Source organism: Malania oleifera, chromosome 7 (assembly GCF_029873635.1).
Source record: "Malania oleifera isolate guangnan ecotype guangnan chromosome 7, ASM2987363v1, whole genome shotgun sequence".
Classification (NCBI taxonomy): domain Eukaryota; kingdom Viridiplantae; phylum Streptophyta; class Magnoliopsida; order Santalales; family Ximeniaceae; genus Malania; species Malania oleifera.
In genome coordinates this window covers 7,338,049-7,359,571 of record NC_080423.1, presented here as the reverse complement: position 1 = coordinate 7,359,571, position 21,523 = coordinate 7,338,049, and the positions used below count along the sequence as shown (strand labels likewise).

Genomic DNA, 21,523 nt, shown 5'->3' with positions numbered 1-21,523 from the left:
GTACCATTAACAACAACTAGCTCGCTCCTCAATGGTACACTACTTGGTTTGTGTTTCAGAAGCCCAAACCATCTAAGTTGCCCATTTCTTATTTTATCTTCTAGTAGTGCTATGCCTAACTTTTTGTGAATATGCTGGTTCCTTAATTTATCCATTAACGTTATACCACTCATCCACCTCAGCAAGCGCATTTCGGCCACTTTTACTTTTTGAATATATCGTTTCTTAGTTGCCCAGCGTTCTTATCTATATAGTGTTGCTCGTCTCACAGCCATTCTACAGAACTTTCCTTCTAATTTTAATGGTATTCTATGATTGCACATCACACTTGAAGCAAGCTCTTACATTTTATCCAACCTATTTTAACTTTACGTACTACATCTTCTTCAGTAGACCCAAAATATGAAATCTACTAGTGATGTTGATTTCTTGATGATCAAGTTTAATCTTATCTTCAATATTCCTCCTTACATGGCTGAAATTACATTTCATATCTTCTATCTTGTTCCTACTTATCCTAAAACATTTAGACTATAAAGTTGTTCTCTATAGTTCTAACTTAGATTCTATCCTACTCCTACTTTCATCAATCAAAATAATACTAGCTGCAAACAACATACATTATGGGATCTCGTTCTGGATATTCATAGTGAGTTCATCAATCACTAAAGCAAACAAATAGGGGCTCAAAGTAGAGCCTTGATGTACACCCATTGCGATTGAAAGCTCTCTAAACCCTTCTCCTGCTGTCCTAACATTAGTTGTTACTCTATCATACATCTCCTTAATAACATCAGGATATTTATTGCATACTCCCTTCACCAACACCCACTAAAGAACTTTCTTAGGTACTCTATCATATACTTTCTCTAAGCAAACAAAAACCATATGCAAGTCCCTTTTTTTCTTCTTGAAATTTTCCATTAATCTTCTTAGTAGATACATAGCTTTTGTTGTTGATCTCCCAAGTATAAAACCAAATTACTTCTCTAAGATCCTCATTTATATTCCTATTCTTTGTTCAATTATCCTATTCCATAGTTTCATCGTATGACTCATAAGTTTAAATCCACATTATTACAAATTTTAATATCACCTTTGTTTTTGTAAATAGGTAATTAGGTATTAACATGTTTTTCCTCCATTATCTCCAACATTTTCTTGGTTTTATGATAGTGTTAATAGATTCGGGGTCATTTGGTATCACTGCCAAAAATTAAAGAAACAGAAACCAAAAATGAAAACCAAAAACAAAAACTAGAAATTATAGCCAACTCCACCTAGTGGGACTTGAGGCTTGCTTTTGTTGTTGTTGTTGTTGTTATAAACCAAAAACTAGCAACCTGTTTGGTTAATAATTAGAAATTTAAAATAAATTAAAATTTTAATTACATTGTTGTCTTTAAATCAAACAATATTATAAAATATTATTAAACTAATAAAATTGCAAAATAAAACACATAAAAAAACACAATAATTACTTAATTATTATACTTTCAAATTTACTTTACAATAAAAATTTTACTGGACATGACAATTGAAAAATAGTAAAAATATTTTGCAACTAACTTTATTATTATTATTTTTTGAAATTTAGTATGTTTTCATTTTAATTATATTTAATTCATATGATCATTTTATTTTTATTTTTATTTTTATTTAAAAGTGGATAAAATGAATGATTTAATCCCAGAAAACTATTTATGGGTATTAAAATTTCTAGCAACATGTTGCCAAAACAATTGAAAACCATAAAATCTAATTTTCAAATTTTTTTTTTGCAAACGACTAAAAATCAACAAAAGAAACAAAAAACTAGCAATATAAACAAACGCATTTTTATAATATGTTTCTTCATTATGTAGAAATAAAAACAAAAAATAATAATGATACCAAACAGACTCTTAGTTAACCATATACTTCCTTTATCCCTTTTAGACATTTCCAAACTTCAATTGATATGTTATCTAGTCCTATAGATTTCCCGCTTTTGTCTTCTTTAAAATCATCTTAACTTCGGTGATTATAATTTTGTGAATAAATCTTAAATTTTTAGTCTTGTCCTCATTTTTCATTTATAGGTTTAAGATTTCAATTTGGTTTTCATTAAACAACTTATTCAAGCATCTCCAACACCTCTTTTTTATATCTTCTTCTTTACCAAGACATTAGCATTTTCATCATTTATACATTTTACATTGCCTAAAGTATTCATGAAATTTCTAAAAAATTGAAAATAATTAGTCATTCAAAAAATATTTTAACTGTTTTTCAATTTTCACTTTTTTAGTAGAATTGTTCTTGGAACACTGAAGTAAGTTTAAAATATAATAAAAAAATAAATTATAATTAATTTATGCTTTTATTATAATGTTTTTCAATTAGTATTCTTTTGTATTTCATCATTTCAATAATATATTTTTATTGTTATTGATTTAGGAACAAAAATAAGCATGCATTCAGTTAGGATTTCAATATGTTTTAGTTTTGAAAACCAAATATGTTGCAGGATTTAGTTTTTAATTCCTGTTTTTTATTTTAATTTTTGCTTCCATCTATGAAATAGATGCCACAGCGCCTCTTAGCCTCAGAGGCTTCCTAAATTAGTTTCCTCATATTCAAAGCATTATATGCCTATAATAAATCCTGTGTGTAGTAGTTTTGTTTAGGCATGAATGTGAATTAAGTTGTTAGATTGTGGTCCTGCATCAAGTGATATAAGTGCAAACCCTGATCCAACATTCCTGTCAATGTTTGAACAAGGTTTGCCATTCCAACTCAAATAGTCACGACAGTCAATGTTTGACAAGGTTGTTTGGGAGCTTCCACTTAAACTTGCAGGTTTTGCAATTTTAACTTAAATTGCCTTGCGCCACCACCTTTGTTGCATCTGCCTCCACTCTTGTCATCTCTCCACTCCATTAATAGTGAAAATCATCCCCAAGAGAAAAAATAAAAATAAAAAAATAAAAAATAAAAAAAGAAAGAAGAATAATCAACTTTTTAGTTGGAGCCCTTCAAAGCACTCACAAACCTTCATCCTCTTTACTATTGATTAGCTACAATCTTTTCACCAAGCCAAAGCACTTCCAGCTCTTAGCACCATTCCAAATCCCAAAGTGCTCAACATTGTCACCCCAAAGCCCCTCAGAGCCTCTAATCTTGTAGTCAAAGACTCAAAGGCTCGCCCACATATATCAGATCTAATCCATGATTGAAGCACAAAATTAAAACCCCTCACAAGTTTGATTCTTCGCCATATTGTGTTTTTTGTTTTCATTCATCACTGCTTCATCAACTACAATCGTTTGTGCACAAGCCACATCTTAATCTCGTTGCATTATTGTCATTCAAAGCCACTATAATTACTTGGACATTATGTTGTTGCCTCTGTCATGTTAGCGACCATCGATCATTATTCATGGGATATGGTGCTGTCATAAGGGAAAAAGTTTGACGGGGGAGAAACAACCACTAGTTGTCTTAATAGGAAATTGCAATCTCAATACAGATTCACTTTGTTGATCTAGAACTACTTCACCTAGACCAAGCTCATCCAAACCAGTTCAATTAAACTTTTGTTCAAACAAAGCTCATTTAGTCCAACCAATCCAATCCAAACCAACCAGACAAAGAAAGAAAAAATATAAAAATATTGGCAATGAAGAATCAAATTGATTCCATCCCTCACAAGGTAGCTCAAGTGTATGAGTAGAAAGAATGGAAGGTAAAGCAAATCCATGAATTGACTACTTCGGTGGCTTCTCTTGTTCTCAAGTTGTTACTTTTCAAAATCAAATTGTATCTAAATGCTTTAAGTCTGCAATTTCTACTTTCTTGTTTGTGGTGTTTGCCCACAAGAAAAGGGTGGCATGGCTGTTCTTTGTCTCAAGGTTCTCCTGTACTTGGTGGCATAGTTTTGTTCATGAGTTCTAAATCTAGAGCAAGCTACAGTCACTAGTGGAATCTTATGGGGCATATGATGGAAGAAAAATTCATATTGATTAATTATGAGCAATAGATGTACTTCAAGTTGTCTCCCTTGACTCAATAAAATAAAAATGTTCACACATACATGCTTGAGATCACAAACTAGTCGCTCTATGTTGATGGGGATCAGCATGCCCTACCTATGTCATTTTCAGATGTTGTGACACGTAGACGGCCTCTCGATGTTTACATTTCTTTTGCTAACATGATGACATGTGGACGACCTCTCAATGTCCACATCATTTTATAATTGTTTGTAAGTTTTGAATGGATTAATTGAAGACTTGTTTTGAAAATTTTTCAGTGTGAGAAAGACCCGAGTAGAGATGCCGAAGCAAATCTAAGTTCAAGACCCATGTGGGCCCCACACGGCTCCATTGGGCTCACATGAATAGGGCCTCCATTTGACTTTTGTTTGTATTTAATTTGTAAACATGCAAGACAACTTGCATGCATGTGTATGTTAGGAAATTGTGTGAGTATGTCTAGTGAGTTGGAGTGTTAATAAGTTGTGCTTAGTATTTATTGTGTCTAGAAAGTTGGAGCATTTATTTCGTTTGTAACTTGTAAGAGTAATTAATGTGTCTAGTAAGTTGGTGTCTTTATTATTTGTGTCTCCCATGCTTGTGTGGGAAATGTTAGTTGTTTAATGTCTTTGTCCCCCCATGCTAGCTATATATATACCCCTTCATTGTAAGAACTATGTAGAGAGAAAAGTATTGATATTGAAAGGAAATTCCTTTGTTGAAGCTTGTTAAGCTTTGTCCAATCCTTGTGATTGTGTAGTGAGAGGCTACGTTGTTCTCCTCGGAGATCAGGTGGTGAGAAACTGCTATTCTATCCAGCGACTCCATCCCTATCCCACCTTCACAACTTCCCTCCATCACCCACACGGCCATCACCAAGTTACACCCCAAGGCCACCAATCCATCATTTCATTTGCTGCATACATATCCATATTTCAAAGTGTGCACGAAGAACTTCAGACGAGTTCTAACTATCCTCCAACGCATCCACACGGCCACACCAAAATACCCCTCACACGGCCACTTCCCCACCATTACATTGCTGCATTCGTCTCGGTATTTCAAAACTTGATCGAAGGAATTTTCTGACGTGGTCTAAGACTTGTGTTGAACAACGCATTCATAGACTCTCGAGGTAACTTCAGTTTCCGTTTGAACCCCTGTTATATCTTACAGCCCCTACTATTACTAAACCTTAGTTTCAAATTCTGCACTTTCATATTTGATAAACCCTTTGCCTGAAATTATGAATTCCAAAACTTGAATAACATATCTAAATCCTTAAGACTTTCAATATTACTGCTTTTTAGTCTAAATCAATTGTGGAATACTATTGTGCTAAACACAAAACTTATTTCTTAAAATATTGAAATAACATCTATGTTGCATATAACTTGATTCCTTAGGGAAAGAACTCTTGAGACTTATTTCAGAACAGCCTCATACACCCTTTCAAAATCCCAAAACATGTGAAATGTCCTTTGGTTTATTGTTATGTTCGGATAATTAAATTCTTAATTTAATGTGTATTAAGTGTATGTGCTTGTAAGGGTTGAACCGTAGGACTAGGCCACCCTTTCCTGTCCTACATCATCTTGATAGCAGAGCCTAGGTTAGAATAGGCTAAACCCTCAAAGTCCCATTTCCTTACCCCGCAGGATTTTAGTTTCAGACTGAAACAACCACAAGATTTTTCCCAGAATAGCCCACCTATATTCTAAATTTTGGATATTTGGAACTTAGTTTGGTTAGGTTTACACTTGACCCTACTTTGTGTGAACACCATTCCAAGGGCTTCCCTAGTGTGTCCGAATCCTTCCCCAATTTCTAGGATGTCTACTCAAGTCAGGAATCCTTACTGAGGTTGTAGGATTAATGATGAAAGAGAACCACCTATGCCTCCTAGAGAAAGACCTCCCCCCCTTCCACAAAGGCGAGTATATCATCAAGATGACTTTGCTAGGAGACCCACACGTCATGAGCCCTATGCCCAACATTGAAATGATGAGGACTACGACATTGATGACCTTCATGTTAGGAGATCTTACCAAAGGGATCCTTACAAGGATGTAATGAGGATAGAAGCCCCAACCTATGATGGGCAGATGGATCCTGAAGTCTTCCAAGATTGGTTAATTGGGATGGATTCCTATTTTGATTGGTGTAAGATGACTAACCCTCATTGGGTTAAGTTTGCAAAAATGAAATTAACGGGGCAAGTCAAACTCCATTGGATGAATGTCGAGAGACAGGAAGCGAGGTTAGATCATCAACCCATTGAGTATTGGGATCTAATGAAGGATAGATTACGGGAGATGCATGTACCCCTTAGTTATAGAAAGTACCTTTTAGATCAGCTTTACAACTTGCGTCAAGGTAGCATGACTGTTTCAGAATACATGAGTCAATTTGATGAGTTGTCTATAAGATGTGGTGTCTATGAGACTGTTAATCAGAAGATCTCCCAATTCCGACCAAGATTAAAGCCTGAACTGAGGAGAAAATTGTTCCCCTATCACATTGAGTCCCTTGAACAGACCTATAATTTAGCTTACGACTTTGAGCAAAAGACCAAAGGGCCCATGGGAAAACAGTTTGATACCTCTTCAAATGAGTCATATTCTCGAAAGAAACAGAGTTATGAAAAGTCCTGACCAGCGCAATCAAGTCAAGTTATCACTCGAGGGAGCAATTCCACAGTCCAACAACCCATGGATAAAGGAAAAGCACCCATGACTGGATCCTCTCACCAGAGTTCTGGCAGTGCAGTATACTTCAGGTGCCATAAACAAGGACACTTTTCCAAACAATGTCCCACCAGGAACTTGGCGCTTGATAGGGAAGATGGTGAGAAAAATAAGAAGGAAAAGACAAAAACTAGTGGAGAATCCTTGACTATCATAAGTGAAAATCAATTTAAACAGGAGAGTCAAGATACACAGATAGTGAATGAGATTGTTACTAAGGAGATTGAAACACCCCTTCCTGAGCATGACACACCACTGGAAGTATCATCTATACTTTCCAAGTTTGAGGATGTCATTTCTGAGCCACCTAGAGAGTTATCTCCCATGAAAAAGATTCAACATGTCATTGATCTTGTTCCTAGTTCATCTCTGCCTCATTTACCACATCATAGAGCGAACCCGAGGGAAGATGAGGAGCTGAATAAACAAGTGAATGAACTAAAGGAACATGACTTTGTTCAGAAGAGTTTAGGTCCGCTTTCCTGTCCTACTTTCCCTAATCCCAAGAAAGATAACACGTTGAGCACATGCCTCGATAATAGAGCCACCAACAAGATTGTTATCGAGAATAGGTTTCTCAAAACCATTGTTTCAAATAGAGATGTAAAGCTCATAGGTTCCTTCTTGAAAGCCTTGTGGACTATGTTAGGCTCGTTTTTAAGTGCCTATCATCAGCAAACTGGTTGGCAAGTTGAAGTAGTGAATAGGAGCCTGAGAGACCTATTGAAATGTTTGGTAGTTGAAAACATCATAGCTTGGGATTTATGTCTTCCCGTGGCCAATTTTGCATTCAATAGTTCAAGGGATAGGACCGCAATACTTAGCCCATTTAAGGTTATCACCAGATATAGTCCTAGAAAGATTGTAGATCTTATTCCACTACCACTTAAGTCTAGAGTGAGTGAGCCAATTGATGCTTTTGTAAAACATATACACAATCTACACTTTGAAATAAGAATGAAGGTCAATTTGAATTTTGAACATCATAAATCTTGTGCTGATATACATTGCATGTTGAAAGAATTTTTAAAGGGTAATATGATTATAGTCTGCATTCGTCCTGAGCAGATTCCTGTAGGAAAGGTGAGGAAGTTACATGTGAACAAGATGGATCATTTCAAAATTTTAAAGAAAACTGATTCTAATGCTTACATGCTTAATATTCCTGTTGATTTTAGCATAAGCAATGTTTTTAATGTTGAAAATCTAATCTCATTTCTTGTAACATCTTCTTTTGTGGAACCTTCAAATTCTAACCATGTAGGTGACCCCACTCCATTTCCCACTCCTCTTGAACCTAAAAAACTGAAATTGCCCCTACCCCTACCCAAGCCCAAGAACCTTGATGTAATCTTGGATGACAAGACAAAGTTTACACAAGAAGGATCATACCGGAAGTACTTGGTCAAGTGGAGAGGTGAGCCACTTCTTGAAAGGAGCTAAAATTTTAAGGAAGACCTCCTTCATCTTAACCCAAAATGTTACTTCCAATACTTCACCTCTAATTCTTCGAAGAAGAATTCTCTTGGAACCGGGAGAGATGATGGGGATTAACATGCCCTACCTATGTCATTTTCAAATGTTGTGACACGTGCACGACCTCCCGATGTTCACATTTCCTATGCCAACATGATGACATGTGAACGACCTCCCGATGTCCACATCGGTTCATAAGTGTTTATAGATTTTGAATGGATTATTTGAAGACTTTTCAGTGTGAGAAAGACCCGAGTAGAGATGTCAAAGCAAATCCGAGTTCAAGACCCATGTGGGCCCCATGTGGGCCCCACACGGCTCCATTGGGCCCACACGAATTAGGCCTCCCTTTGACTTTTGTTTGTATTTAATTTGTAAACATGCAAGACAATTTGCTTGCATGTGTATGTTAGGAAATTGTGTGAGTATGTCTAGTGAGTTGGAGTGTTAGTAAGTTGGGCTTAATATTTATTGTGTCTAGAAAGTTGGAGCATTTATTTTGTTAGTAACTTGTAAGAGTAATTAATGTGTCTAGTAAGTTGGTGTCTTTATTATTTGGGTCTCCCATGCTTGTGTGGGAATTGTTAATTGTTTAATGTCTTTGTCCCCCCATGCTAGCTGAGCTTATTAATGCTTTGTCCCCCCCCCCCCCCCAAAACCCCACCCCCCCAAAAAAAAAAAAAACGCTAGCTATATATATACCCCTTCATTGTAAGAACTATGTAGAGAGAAAAGTATTTATATTATAAGGAAATTCCTTTATTGAAGCTTGTTAAGCTTTGTCCAATCCTTATGATTGTGTAGTGAGAGGTTTCTCCTCGGAGATCAGGTGGTGAGAAACCGCTATTCTATCCAGCGACTCCATCCCTATCCCACCTTCACGACTTCCCTCCATCACCCACACGGCCATCACCAAGTTACACCCCAAGGCCACCAATCCATCATTTCATTTGCTGCATACATATCCATATTTCAAAGTGTGCACGAAGAACTTCAGATGAGTTCTAACTATCCTCCAACGCATCCACACGGCCATACCAAAATACCCTTCACACAGCCACTTCCCCACCATTACATTGCTGCGTTCGTCTCAGTGTTTCAAAACTTGATCGAAGGAATTTTCTGACGTGGTCTAAGACTTGTGTTGAACAACGTCAAGCATTCATAGATTCTCGAGGTAACTTCAGTTTCCGTTTGAACCCCTGTTATATCTTACAGCCCCTGCTATTACTAAACCTTAAGTTTCAAATTCTGCACTTTCATATTTGATAAACCCTTTGCCTGAAATTATGAATTCCAAAACTTGAATAACATATCTGAATACTTAAGACTTTCAATATTACTGCTTTTTAGTCTACATCAATTGTGGAATACTACTGTGCTAAACATAGAATTTATTTCTTGAAATATTGAAATAACATCTTTGTTGTATATAACTTGATTTCTTTGTGAAAGAACTCTTGGAACTTATTTCAAAACAGCATGATACACCCTTTCAAAATCCCAAAACATGTGAAATGTCCTTTGGTTTATTGTGTTTGTGTTCGGATAATTAAATTCTTAATTTAAAGTGTATTAAGTGTATGTGCTTGTGAGGGTTGAATCGTAGGACTAGGCCACCCTTTCCCGTCCTACATCATATGTTCTTTTGGTGAAGATGATTAGCAACACATCATTCAGTGCACTGGGGACTTTGTTATTGCCTATGCATTGAGCTACAATCCTACAACTTTTAACCATGGATCAAGCTGCTACTTTTCCCAAGACAAAGAGTAAGTATTGGAAGGATACTTGTAAGAAACTGTTCGTTCAACATGAACCACCTCTTGCCCCTACCAAGCTACCTGATTCCAAGCAAGTTGCACACTTTTTGATCGAATTCTATAAATTGTGGGCAGAAAGGACACTCTTATCTTTCATACAAAGTTTCATGTTGTCGTAGTAGAGACCATAGTTAACTACAATGTCGTGCATTTTGGGTCGTGGTACAAGTACAAGGTAAGCTACTTAAGAAGTTTGCGATTCTTGGGAGAGTAGGCTTACTTAGCACGCCATATTAGGCCATGGTACGCTTGAGCCACTATGTTTGATTCCACTATGTTTTGATTATTTACTTATTATCAATAATTTTCTTATCTAAATATGTGTGTGTGTGTGCGTGTGTGTGTGAAAGAGAGAGAGAGAGGATTAAAGTAATAATTGCAATTTTTTTTACAAATTCCAATTTTTTTTTATGAAATTTCAATGAGAGAAATATAACTACATCACTATTATTCTTAAATGAACAAAAATTAACAACCAAATTAACTTTTCTTTTAGTATAAACTAGTTCTTAATTTTTAAAAATATCCTACTACAAACTAGAGGGGTGGTGTCAAAAGTCAATTCTCTCTCATATCCTTAACTTGTCCATTATACATAACTCGAAAAACATAGGAGAGTAAGTCTAGTCCAATCCCGCAAAACACACACATCCTAACTAAACTTCCGTGAACCCTCAATGGTGAAGTGTTTGTATCCTCTTAAAGTTGAACAAAACAATGGATAGAGTAGGGAAAATGTTGACAATAAAATAAAGATATCAAATGACAAATAATAAAATTCCTATACTAGGAAACCACAAGGCATAATAAACTGAGGCCTTAGAGTAGGGGTGGCAAAACTGGTTTGGACCCGACAAGCGACCCGTGACCCGCCCATTTAAAACGGGTCCAAATTTATGTAAATCAACCCGTTTATAAACGAGTCAACCCGTGACCCGCCTATTTATAACGGGTCGATTCGGGTACGGGTCGTGTCACCCGGTTTTGCCACCCCTATCAGTTCGGTTCTAATTTCAAGGCCCAAGGGTTTCGATGCAGAGATGGGTTTTGTCATTTGTGGTTTCAAATTACGGTGGTTTAACTTTTCAACTGTGAGTTCAAATCATTTGGTTCCAAGAGCTCAGTATTTGCACGCGTGGCTGAGGATGGCCATCACGACCATGGCAGCAAACTTGGTTGTATCATTGTATGACATACATATACAGAGAGAGGCAGAAAGATAAAGACAGAGATCGAGGAAGAAGAAGTTCGTTAATGGGGAATTTGCCGATGGAGAAACCGGCCGGCGGAAAATCGAAGAACGCCATCATGAATTAACATTTTCGGCACCTACTCTGGTCTGTTTTCTTCTTCTTCGTCTTCTTCCTTCGCTCACTGTCCGTCTATGATCATCATCAAATCTCAAATTTCAAGAGAGACAAGGGAGACAAAAACCCTTTCATTCGGAATTGACACCAGTGGAGCCGTGGACTTGTTAATCAAATAATGGAGAGCATGGACTCGTCGACAGGTTTGCAGTAGCCGCAGTTCCCACCGGGATTTCAATTCCACCCCACTGACGAAGAGCTCATTGCTCACTACCTCAAGAAGAAGGCCTCCTCCGCTCCTCTCCCCGTTGCCATCATCGCCGAGGTCGATCTCTACAAGATCGATCCCGATGAAAGGTTGATATGAGCCATTCATGCGTGGCGTGCGTTGTTGATCTAAACGTGCTTGAGTAGACTTGTGCATCACTGTTATGAGTGCATATCACAGAAGTGTTTTTAGGGTTCAAAGGCTACTTGATTTGGACTTGACACATATCTTCAAAGGAGTGCCTAGCTACAAGAAGGCAAGTTCTTAGACGCCTACCTAGTTTGCCAATTGGACTTGACTATTACTGTTAGAGTTTTACAAAGCAATCTGTTGTGGCTGTTATAAGTAGTTAATTAGTTCCTTATCTTAGTGGTCCAAATGTAAAGATATAATTGGTCATTTTTCCTATATAAGTGAACCAATTATACTGCACTACATTCATTCAATCAATCAAGAAAAGAAATTTGTTTTTCATTCTTGTTTTTCTTTTACTGTTCTTTCTGAAGCTGGTTAATACACAGCTTCCCACATTTTACATGGTATCATAGAATATTGCTCACACGCAGAGCTTGTTATCTTCATCATTTCTCTCGCCCAAAACCAGGGAAGAGGAAAGCAATCACAATTCGTCAATTCTCTTACAGGAAACCACGGAAGAGAAAAATAATCGCAAAACAAAGCAGATGTGATTGGCCAAAGTTTTTTTTTCGAATCTCAGAAACTGGTTAATTCAATTTCTGTTGCCTTCTTCAAAATTTTCTGCATTTTTTTTTCTATGGTGGAAACTGAATCTTCTTTACATTCTGCTTCTATGGCAAATTCTGATGATTCTTCAAGAAATCCATCGGATGATTCTTCAAGTGTTTATTACTTGCATCCTTCGGATAATCCTGGAGCTCTTCTAGTTTCAGAAATTTTAACTGGTGAAAATTATGTTGCATGGAGTAGATCAATCTCTATTGCTCTTACAGTCAAAAACAAAATTGCATTCATAGATGGTACTTTGCCTCAACCTAATCTTAGTGATTCTCGGACTCAAATTGCTTGCCTACGAGCCAATAATCTTGTTCTATCTTGGTTAATGAATTCTATAGCAAAAGAAATTTGTGGGAGTCTGCTATACTTGACAAGTGCATATGATATTTGGGAAGAACTTAAGACAAGACATCTTCGAAGTGATGGTCCAAGAGTTTTTATTTTAGAAAAGTCCCTTAGTTCAATTTCTCAAGGATTAAGATCAGTTACTGACTATTTTAATGAGTTCAAGACTCTCTGGGATAAATATATCAGTTACAGGTCAATTCCCAACTGCAGATGTGGAATTCTCAACCAGTGTTCTTGCAATCTTTTAAAGAATTATTTAGACAAACAGCAATCAGATTTTGTAATGAAGTTTCTTATTGGTTTGCATGATTCCTATTCTATGATGCGAAGTCAGTTACTTCTTCAATCACCTTTGCCTTCTATGAGCAAAGTGTTTTCCTTATTATTGCAAGAAGAAAGCCAAAGGTCTCTATCTAATGCTGTTGGTATTTCCATAGACTCTCATGCAATGAATGCTGCACAAACACAGAGATTTGTTGCCACGAGTGGTATTCGTTTCACAAAACCAAAGATGAAAGGAAATGTTACTTGTTCCCATTGTGGATATAATGGTCATCTTTAGACAAGTGTTTCCACTTAATTAGATACCCACCTGGATGGAAAGGATCACGAGGAAAGAAAAATTTTCCTGTTCAACAAGGAAATACAAACACCAATTTACCCAATGCAAATATTGTTTCTTCTTTGGAGTCAAATTCAAGTATCCCAAACATATTTTCTCAAGAGCAAATTCAAAATCTGTTGTCACTTGCAAATAGTTTGTCCCATACACCCATAAGTTCCAATTCCACAGCAAATGTTGCTTCTACATCAGGTATTATATCTTGTCATATTGTCTCTACTGATAAAAATAATTCTCCATGGATCATTGATATAGGAGCAACAGATCATATGATTTGTTCTCCCCATTTTTTCAATTCCATTCAGTTACCAAACAAATCATCTATGGTCTATTTACCAAATGGCCATTCTGCTCCTGTTGTTTTTACTGGAAATGTAAATCTTTCAACTGATATTATCTTACATAATGCCCTTTACATTCCTTCATTCAATGTTAATCTCATATCTGCTTCAAAAATTACTAAAGATAACTCCATTGGTTTGTTTTTCCTTCAATCCAAATGTATTTTGCAGAATCTAATCAGCTGGAAGATGATTGGTCTTGCTGAAGTGAAATCTGGCCTATATTACCTACAACAACCTTCTATTCCAGCAAGGAGCAAAACTGATTTCAATTGTGCACCTTCGGTTCCTTTAGCAAATAATTGTAACACCAATGTTGATATATGGCATCTTGGACTAGGACATATTCCTCCTACCAGATTAAAATCATTAGTAAATAGATTCCAATGTATTAGCACCTCAGAATCATATCTGTGAAGTCTGTCCTTTAGCAAAACAAAAGAAGATTCCATTTCCTGTATCAAATAGTTATTCAAATAAAGCATTTCAATTAGTACATTGTGATATTTGGAGTCCTTTTTCAACTGTTTCCTATTCTGGTTTTCATTATTTCTTAACAATTGTAGATGATTATTCAAGATTTACTTGGCTTTATCTAATGAAAACCAAAGCAGAAACTCGTATCATTCTCACAAAATTTAATTCTTATGTTCATACTCAATTCCATACAACTGTTAATATTCTAAGGACTGATAATGGCCAAGAGTTTAACATGCCTGATTTCTATACTGACCATGGCATAATACATCAATTGTCTTGTGTTGAAACACCCCAACAGAATGGTAGAGTCGAAAGAAAACATCAACACCTTCTTAATGTTGCTAGATCCTTGCTTTTTCAGTCAAAACTGCCACTTTCTTATTGGACAGATTGTATGCTGACAGCAACACATCTTATAAATCGAACCCCTTCTTCCATTCTCAATAATCAAACACCATATTTTATTTTATTCCAGAAAAACCCTGATTACAATTATCTTAAAGTTTTTGGGTGTTTATGTTTTGCTAGCACTCTTACAGCTCATAGAGGAAAGTTTCAACCAAGAGCTTCAAAATGTATTTTCTTAGGATATCCACCACATATAAAAGGATATAAAATTTTAGACCTTGTTACTCTTAAAACATTTATTTCCAGAAATGTAGTTTTTCATGAAACTATATTTCCTTCTATACCAAATAATATTCATACACCTTTTGTCTTTCTCAATTTCAATCAGTTTTTTGAATCTTCAACACCCAATAAATCTTTACTTCCTCTTACATCAACTCATCAACAGGAAAATGCGGAAAATAAAACCACTCAATCTGAAAATCTCAGAAGGTCTCAGAGGATCAGAAACCCTCCTGCATACTTACAAAATTTCTATTGTGGTAATATGGCCCAAACAACTTCACTTTATCAATCATCTCCCACTTCTACTCAAAGTAAACCTCATTCCATTTTTCATTATCTTTCCACTTCTCAATTATCCCCTAAATATAAAACTTTTGTTGCTGCTGTTACTTCAACGTTTGAACCCAAAACTTTCAAACAAGCCATCTCTCATCCTCAATGGCAAAATGCTATGGCAGAGGAAATAAAGGCTCTTGAATCAAACAAAACTTGGGATCTTGTTATTTTTCCTCCAAACAAGACTGCAATAGGTTGTAAATGGGTTTATCATGTCAAGTTTAATGCCGATGGCACAATTGTAAGGTATAAAGTAAGACTAGTGGCAAAGGGCTATACTCAACAAGAGGGTCTAGATTTTTTTGATACTTATTCTCCTGTTGCTAAGATGACAACTGTGAGAGTTTTACTTGCTGTTGCTGCTATCAAACAGTGGCATTTACATCAATTAGATGTTAATAATGCTTTTTTACATGGAGATCTTAATGAAGAAGTTTATATGCAATTGCCACCTGGTTATTCTTCAGCTACTGACCCTCGTGTTTGCAAGCTCAAAAAGAGTTTATATGGACTGAAACAAGCATCAAGACAATGGTTTTCTAAACTTTCTCATTCTTTGCTGCAGCTTGGTTTCACTCAAGGAAAATCATATTCTTCTTTATTCATCAAAAAAACCCCTTCATCTTTTATTGCTTTACTCATTTATGTTGATGATATAATTCTTGCTTCTGACAGCCTTGATCAAATTAATTCGGTCAAGCAATTTCTTCATGATTCTTTTACCATCAAGGATCTTGGTGAACTCAAATATATTCTGGGTTTGGAAATTTCTAGATCGTCTAAAGGTATTACTCTTTCTCAACAAAAATATGCATTGGATATTTTACAAGATAGTGGTTTTTCTGGATGAAAACCAGCAGCCTTTCCTATGGAATCCAATCTGAAACTTAGTGCAACAAATCCTTCACCATCTCTAAATGATCCGGCATCATATCGAAGACTCATAGGTGGCTTGTTATACTTGACTATCACTCGGCCAGACATAGCATATTCAGTTCAAGTACTAAGCCAGTTTATGGCTCATCTAAGCCTGATACATTTTCGGGCTGCTGAAAGAATACTTAGATATATTAAGGCTACACCAGGACAGCGGATTTTATTGTCTGCAAGTTCGTGCCTTCATCTGAAAGCTTATTCAGATAGTGATTGGGGTGGCTGTTTGGATACTAGAAGAAGTGTAACTGGTTTCACAGTTTTTATTGGAGATTCTCTTATTTCATGGAAATCAAAGAAACAGGCTACTGTTAGCAGATCATCTGTTGAATCTGAATACAGAGCTTTAGCTACAACAACCTGTGAAATTCAATGGCTTATCTATCTTCTAGCTGATTTACATGTTCAACATTCTCAAGCTGCTTTGTTATACACTGACAATAAACCAGCATCTGAAATTGCTTCTAATCCTGTGCATCATGAGAGGACTAAGCATATTCAACTGGATTGTCATTTGGTTCGCGAAAAGTTACAAGAGGGCTTAAATAAAATCATCCATATTCCTTCAAAGCATCAATTAGCTGACATATTAACCAAGCCTCTTGGTTCACTACCTTTTCATCATCTTATTCACAAGATGGGAATGATTAATATCCATTCTCATCTTGAGGGGGGATTTTAGAGTTTTAGTTTCACAGAGTTTTACAGAGCAATCTGTTGTGGCTGTTATAAGTAGTTAATTAGTTCCTTATCTTAGTGGTCCAAATGTAAAGATATAATTGGTCATTTTTCCTATATAAGTGAACCAATTATACTGCACTACATTCATTCAATCAATCAAGAAAAGAAATTTGTTTTTCATTCTTGTTTTTCTTTTACAGTTCTTTCTGAAGCTGGTTAATACACAGCTTCCCACATTTTACAATTACAATGAAATTTTAAAAAAAATTTAAAATAAATAAATTATATTTTTTAAACGAGTAACCCGTGACCCATCCATTTAATAAACGGACGGGTTAGGGTTTACATGATTGTGACTTGTTTAACTCCGACTCGTTTACGACCCACCTGACCCAGCCCGTGAACCTGTTTTGCCACCCCTACCTAGCATTTTTTTTTTCCTTTTTTTTTTAAACTTCAAAAAACCCACGAAGCTACATGAGAAAAAACTCACTATCTTTGAATTCCCAAAAGCCCCACTTCTTTCAAAACCATTGAGACAAAAAAACAAGGATTTACGAAAATGCCTTGTTATACAAAGACCTAACAAGGTTTGTTCACTAAAATCCTTACTCTAAATTCTTACCATCAGTTATGGAACAAACGATGGCATAAAGTTGATCCAAGCCGTCCAACAAGAAACAGAACCCACACTATTCTGTCACCAGTTGAAAGGGGCAAAAATATTGTGAACTGGAAACTCAAGCAGGAAACTGAAATGTGCTGTGCTCTATTTGTGCTCTGAAAAAAGAGCACAAGTCAAGCCCTCAATTTTTCTTATAAATTTCATCTTTTATCAAGAAAAAAAATCATGTCCTCAACTTACCATCTTGCAGATGAAACAGATTCATCGAACAAAAGTCACAAAACACAAGAGAGGCTATTGGTTCATTCCCTCAATAACTACAATTTTTGAGGTAGTAGACAGCCTGACACTAAAGTTGATACAAAGTACGAAACAGAACATTTATGAGGTTTTAGGATCTGCCTTTTTCCCACTTTTAACACTTTTCATTTTCCATTTTCCGCCCTACTATTGGAAGCACCGTCATGCAGTCTGGCTCCGAAACTCATTGGTGTTAAAGTAAATTGCAAAGAAGCAAAAGTATCATTATTGCAATAATCCAAAAAATTTCTTAAACTCAGCATGAAGAAAGAAAGACACTCATAAAGCACATAAAACCTAAAATTACAAAATTAAAATTTAAAATTTCAGGAAGTTAGCTGTTGCCGTACCAGATCTGCACACCGAACCATAATCTCGTCGATTATAGACCTGAAATTCCACAAATAAAAAAAAAAAAAAAAAACGTGAACAGAAGCCTCTCTGGTATCGAAATCAGAGAGAAAGAGATGCGCATAAGGTTAAAAGCATGAACCTTGCTCGGTGGAGAGACTCGTCCGACGGAAAAGTCGACGGCCGCGAGCAATGGTGACGGAGACATCTGCAAGCGAGCGTCGGCAGGGCATGTATATAAGATCTTAATCGTAACTACTTTATCCAAAATACTATTATAATTATATTAAATTTAATTCTTTAATTATTTTAAAACACTTTTATAACTATCCCAAAATACTCTTATATTATTTTTTTTTATAATTATTTAAAAATTTTAAACATGAGAAAGTCGTGAAGCTCATAACTAGTTATTTATTAAGCTCATAAGAATAAACTATCATCGATGCGTACTGTGTAACTCTTTATTTTTTAAATTTTTTTAAAAAATTATAAAAAATAATAAATGATTAAATAGTATAAGGTCATATTGGATAGCTATAAATAATAGGAATATTTTAAAATAATCATAAGTAATAATAGAAATAAATTTGATATAATTATAAACATATTTTAGAACAGTTATGAGTAATTAAAAGAGTATTTTGGAATATTCATTAGTGATTGTAGGAATAAATTTAGCATTTTCTAAAAATAAAAAAAAAGATACCAATGGGTAAATTCCGTCTATAGTATTAAAAAAAATAACAAATAATTAAATAATATAAAATTATGTTAAAATATTTGTAGATAATTATAAGGATGTTTTAGAAAATAACAAATTAGATTACATGCCTAGTGAAGCCATCCAAGAATTTGCTGTTGAAGTGATTGCAATATTATATACATATATTATGTTAGCAATCCAAATTTCTTTAATATACAACTTCAAATACTAGATATTAAAAGTTTAGAAATATTTGCATAATAACATTTTTTTTTTGTTCCATAAGTTTCTAAAATTTAAATTTAAAACCTATAACACATAGAAGGATCAAACTTTCACCACTTGAAATGTTTATAACAATATTTGTCCTGATTAGTTAAATTAATTACCAAAATGAAAAATAAAAAATAAAAAAAAGCTTATGTTTAGTTGTTTCCTGACCAAATTATTGCCAATGCATATCCCACTACAAAAAAAAAGAAAAAAGGCAATATTAGTGACTCACCAAAATCGTCACTAATAAGCTGGAATTGTCAATTATAATTGTTAATGATGAATATATATTTGTCCGTAAATGTTCAACAGCAAATATAGTCATCGCTAATAATTATTGGTGACACATATAAACATTTGTGACCAAAAGCCAACAATTAGTAATAAATTGTTACTAATAATAGATTAGTAGTGAGTAAAGAATATTTGTCACCAAACTTTATCATTAGTGATAGTTTAACATACATCACTAATAGTGGACTTTTATTGACCAATGAGAATTTGTCATACTGATACTAGACTTCTAGTGATGCGCGTTCATGGGTCACTAATTATCAAATGTATTCGCCACTAATACTGATCATTAGATATGGAACTTATTTGCTACTAATAATTCAAAAAAATTGAAAATAATAGTAATAGATGTATATTGGTCACCAAAATGAAAGTATTGGTGATTGTTTAGTTTCCATCACTAATAATTGTATGCTCTCATTCAACCTAAGACGTTAATGTCATTTTATGAAACTTTGAACATGACAATATTTTATGCCTAATATTTTTGAATTACTTTATTACACTTTAATCAAGCAATTGAAACTAAGATACTAGTGTATATATCTTCTTTCTGTTTTTTTGGTAAGGACAATACTTAAAAAGGCAAAGAGGAGACCATAAGCAAGACAAGAAAATATTAGGTCTCCACAATTCAAATACATCTTCATCTTACTCATCTCGCTTCCTATTATTTGTAGCTCTTATACTTCTGTTTTGATAAGTAAAGAAGGAAGGAGGAAAAACATGAAGGGGGCAACACAGTAGGACTCGTCGACAAAGGGCTTATGCTCGTCGACGAGGGAACAGCAGAGTTTTGTCGATAAAGGTTCTGAAGCTCATCGACGAATAATTATCGAGAGCAGGAAATTTCAGACTTTTGACTTCGTTGACGCGAGCCCTGTATTCGTCAACGAAGGTTCTTCTTGGTCTCGTCGACGAAGCCCCTGTGTTCGTCAACGAAGGGCGCCTGGACTGCGACAGTTTTCTGAAATTTTGAAATTTTGAACGTTGGGTGGTTGAGAAAACGAAAGGAAACCTCCGAGGAAACTCTATATATGTCATTTGTGCATATTTTGAGAGGGATAGTGATCATTGTTAAAGGGTATTGTGTACATTATGATTTCCATAGTGAAATTTGTGTGCCTTTTGCTTCCGTGGATGTAGGCTTTGCCGAACCACTTAAATCTTTGTATTGTTGTGCTTATTGGTTGTATTATTTATTTATTATTGATTATTCCATTGTGCATCTTCATTATACGATTCATATCACAACAAATTGGTATTAGAGCGATTGTTGTTATGGCATCGGGATCGCCTTCTGCAAGATTTGACATTGTCAAATTCGATGGAACCGAAAACTTCAGTTTATGGCAGAGGAGAGTCAAAAATATTCTTGTGTAATAAGGAATGGCTAAGGCTCTGCTTGATACTCAACCAGAAGAAATGGATGAGGTAATATGGTTAGATTTGAAAGCAAAGGCAGCGTCGACAATACGCTTGTGTTTGGCCGACGAAGTTCTCTATCGAGTGATGGAGGAGGATTCTCCAAAGGCTATTTGGCAAAAGTTAGAAAGTCGGCACATGTTTAAATCCCTCAATAACAAAAGTTTTCTCAAGCAGCGTTTATATTGGCTTAAGATGGTAGAAGGACCTAGTATAGATCAACACATCAATGCATTTAATCAAATCATAAGTGATCTTATGAGAGTTGATGTGAAGTTTGAAGAGGATGATAAGGCTTCGATGCTGTTAAATTCTTTGCCCTCAACTCATACCTACGAAAATCTTGTGACCACTCTTACGTGAGGAAAAGAAACACTTGATTTGGAAAAGGTAACAAGTGCTTTATTAAATTTTCATCAAAGGTTGAAAATATGTGATGAAGGGGAAGGACTTGTGATAAAGAGTTGTAATGAGCAAGGCAAAGGAAATTTTAAAAATGGATCTAATCAAAAATCTCGGAATCAATCCAAGAAGAAGAAGGAAATCTGGTGTTATAAATGTGGCAAAAAGGGGCATGTGAAACTGGAGTGTCCGAATTGGAAAAAAGGTAATGCTAATAGGCATAAGAGGATTTCTAAATCTAAGAATATTGTTCAAGAAGAGGATTCAGTGGATGGTGATGTTCTATCAGTTTCAGAAGAGTCGAATAATCTAACAAACTCTTGGATACTTGACTCGGTATGTTCTTATCACATGACTCCAAACAAAGAGTGGTTCAGCAC

At 35.3% G+C, this 21,523-nt stretch overlaps 1 long non-coding RNA gene across 1 annotated transcript; it reads right to left on the bottom strand.

The window, feature by feature from the left end:
* Nucleotides 1-17,527: 17,527 nt before the first annotated feature.
* Nucleotides 17,528-18,427, bottom strand: LOC131159601 (uncharacterized). The gene is made up of 2 exons (XR_009137838.1): nt 18,186-18,427; nt 17,528-18,082 (listed from the first exon to the last, which is right to left on the bottom strand). It is a non-coding gene; the product is annotated as an uncharacterized LOC131159601 (long non-coding RNA).
* Nucleotides 18,428-21,523: the final 3,096 nt, after the last annotated feature.